Below are 3,538 nucleotides of genomic sequence, written 5' to 3'. Positions count from 1 at the left end.
TGGGATCATCGTTCAGCAAGGTGCGTACACACCGTTCGTGCTCCTCCAAATCAAGGATTCGATCGAGGGGGTCAAATACACTGCTGCAGTCTTCAGCACACATTGATTGACTGACATTTGTATTGTTTTTCCTTTCAAATCGCATCCTCCAAATCAAGGAAGGAACAGTTCAGAAGCTCACCTATAAACTGAATGGATACGAAGATACTAGTACACGCAGCCTTGGCGGCAGTCGACGACAAGTTTGACCTACCATCGTTCTCTCCGTTTGACAGAATCAGCTCATCGTCCTTCTCAGCCTCTGCACCTACCGCGCCACTGGATGAGACAGACATCGACCCGACTTCTCTCCGTTTGTCCCCGTGAGTTGGCGCCACGCCCAGTACAGTCCCCCTTCCGGCGCCAAGCAAATCACCACGCTTCTATTATTACTAGATAAACAATCCGACTGTGGAGACCGGAGACCGGCGATGAGTGGCTGCATGCAACCTGAGCCTGAGCTTTGGCGCCGCCTACTGCGTCGAAACTTCGCGGCTTTGGTAGCGGAGTCGTGCGGTGCGACTGAGAACAAACTCGTATGCGCACGCATGAGCCAAATGGATCCTGTCCAAGCCCAAGTTGATCCTGCTTGCTATATAAGCTCCGTCTCGCAGCAGAAACACAGCAGCAGCGGCCAAAGCCTGAGGCGAGCTAAGAAAAAGCTCACAGCTCAAACTGAAAGCTAGCTACTAGCTAGGATTAGCTCAAACTTCCGCTTCCGATAGACACAGAGCTCATCGCGACATGGACGCCATGGAGAGAGGCCAGCGCGCGACGCTCCTGCCCGAGGTAACGATCAGCATCCGCTCTTGCCCTCCTCCTCCTCCTCCTCCTGCGCTGCCCCCTGTTCGTTCTGCAAGGAGGATCACAATGAAAACTGAAATGCAAAATCCAGAACCACGCTTCAGCATCAGTCAACACAAGAATAGCACTTGTGCACCTCCATAAGTCTAACTTACAAGAACACAGAGAAGAAAATGGTTATTAAGACGTGGTTAACACATGCATATCCAGCCCCCTTCCTTTTCTAACCAGACAAGCACATCCACATCACAGTCGTGCTGCAGCATCACATCCAGAATTCGTCAATACAGATGCATTTTGTTAAGAAAAATACATAGTCTGTTCTAGTTGCTAACAATTCCTGCAATTATCTCTGTTACAGAGTCATGGCCCAAAGGTTCAAGAGGATGACAGCCTGCAGCTGCAGGTGCCACTCCTCAAGCATAAGAAGCGGGGCGGCAGCAAGGCGCCGGCAGTAATTCTATGTAAGCAAAGCTACATGTTCATCTAACTGTTTTTCCAGTTACCAAAAATGTGGATGAAATGGAGAGGAGCTAGTGGTTTAACTGAAGTTTCGCCATTGTTGGTGCAGTGTTCGAATGCCTGGAGAGCACGGCGTTCAATGGCATCTCCACCAACCTGGTGGTGTACCTGGAGACCGTCCTCCACGGCACCAACCTCACCAGCGCATCCAACGTCGCCACCTGGTTCGGCACCAGCTACCTCACCCCCGTCTTCGGCGCCGTCATCGCCGACTCCTTCTGGGGCAACTACAACACCATCCTCGTCTCCCTCGTCGTGTACCTCCTCGGCATGATGCTCGTCACCTTCTCTGCGTTCGTGCCCACCACCACGGCGGCGCTGTGCGCGGCGGGCGCGTCATGCGCCGGCACCGCCGGCACGTGGGGGGCTGAGCTCGCAGACCGTGGCTTTCGCGGGGCTGTACCTCGTGGCGATCGGGTGCGGCGGGGCGCGCTCGTAGCTGCTGCCGTTCGGAGCGGAGCAGTTCGACGACGACAGCGCGACGGACCGGGAGGGCAAGGCGTCCTTCTTCAGCTGGTTCTACCTCTGCGTGAGCTTCGGCCCCATCATCTCCGGCGTGTTCCTCGTCTGGATCCAGCAGAACGTCAGCTGGGGCCTCGGCTTCGGCATCGCCACCGCCTGCATCGCGCTCGCCTTCGCCGCCTTCGTGCTCGCCACGCCTATGTACAAGCGCCGCATGCCCGCCGGCACCCCGCTCAAGAGCCTCTGCCAGGTCGTCGCTGCCGCGTGCAAGAAGATCAGCGTCAACGTGCCCGCCGAAGCCGGACACCTCTACGAGGTCAGCGACAAGATCGACTCGCCCCAGCCCAAGATCGCGCACACAAGCGACTTCAAGTTCCTCGACAAGGCGGCCATCGTCACGGAGTCGGACATGGAGGAGAGGCCGGAGGCGGCGACCTCGTGGAAGCTCTGCACGGTGACTCAGGTGGAGGAGCTCAAGATCCTGCTCCGCCTGCTTCCCGTATGGATCACCAGCGTCGTCGTGTCATCGGCATTCTCGCAGATGAACACCACGTTCGTGCAGCAGGGCAGTGCCATGGAAATGACCATCCTGTCGGTGCCGGTGCCCGCGGCGTCGCTGGCCTCCTTCGAGGTGATCTGCGTCATGACATGGGTGCTCCTCTACACCAAGGTGATCGTGCCGGCGTTGAGGAGCTTCTCCTCGAGCGGTGACGGCGAGCCGTCGCAGCTGCAGCGGATGGGTGCCGGGCGGCTCCTCATGGCGCTCACCATGGCGGTGGCAGCGCTCGTGGAAATGAAGCGGCTCGACAGCACGGCGCGCGGGGAAGAGATCAGCATCTCGTGGCAGCTGCCCCAGTACTTCTTCCTTGCCGGCGGGGAGGTGTTCTGCTACATCGCGCAGCTGGAGTTCTTCTTCGGCGAGGCGCCGGACACCATGAACAGCATGTGCACGTCGCTCGCTCTGCTCGCCATCGCGCTGGGGAGCTACATGAGCTCCTTCATCTACGCCATCGTGGAGGCCTTCACGGCGACGGGAGACAGCCCCGGGTGGATCTCCGACGACCTCAACAAGGGCCACCTCGACTACTTCTTCTGGGCCATGGCTGCAATGTGCACGCTCAACTTCGTCGTGTACAGCGGCATCGTCAAGAACTACAGGCTCAAGACGGTCATCTCGTGATCGCTTGCTCTAAATCTTCAAGATTCCATTCCATTACATAGATTACATTGCACAATCGCCAATTGGTGATGGATGAACAGTAACTAGCTAGTAGCCATGTACATATATATACACAAGAAACACTAGGAGGAAATGTAGGATATCACTTCTCTTTTCTTTTTCATGGCCGTAGTGTAATCCTATGGCAGGAACATTTTTTTGAATTTTTGTTGGTGCCCTTTCTTGGATTGTAGAAAGATTACAAGATGACAGTATGAATGTGTGCTTCTCTTCTATTTCAATCCAGGGACAGAAATTTGCATTTAACATGCGAGTAGTGTAGAAATTGTGGTGGAAGCGTTCTACCCTCTCGAGAGAGGGCCGCGGGTATTTATTGATAATGATGGGGCTTATCCCATGATCGCATACAAGACTTGGAGTACAAGAGAACATATAGAGATAGAAGGAGGCTTAACTAGATACTAGTATATCTCTAACTAACTAACTCTATACGAGACTATATGCGCCGGCCCATAGGAGGCCTACATGAGA

At 55.1% G+C, this 3,538-nt stretch overlaps 1 pseudogene; it reads left to right on the top strand.

Moving 5' to 3' along the window:
* Positions 1-684: 684 nt before the first annotated feature.
* LOC119319485 lies at positions 685-3,223 on the top strand (annotated as a pseudogene).
* The last annotated feature ends 315 nt before the right edge of the window (positions 3,224-3,538 follow it).

This window comes from Triticum dicoccoides, chromosome 6A, assembly GCF_002162155.2.
Source record: "Triticum dicoccoides isolate Atlit2015 ecotype Zavitan chromosome 6A, WEW_v2.0, whole genome shotgun sequence".
Taxonomy (NCBI): domain Eukaryota; kingdom Viridiplantae; phylum Streptophyta; class Magnoliopsida; order Poales; family Poaceae; genus Triticum; species Triticum dicoccoides.
The sequence above is the reverse complement of the archived record's forward strand: the minus strand, read 5'-3'. Positions and strand labels throughout refer to the sequence as shown.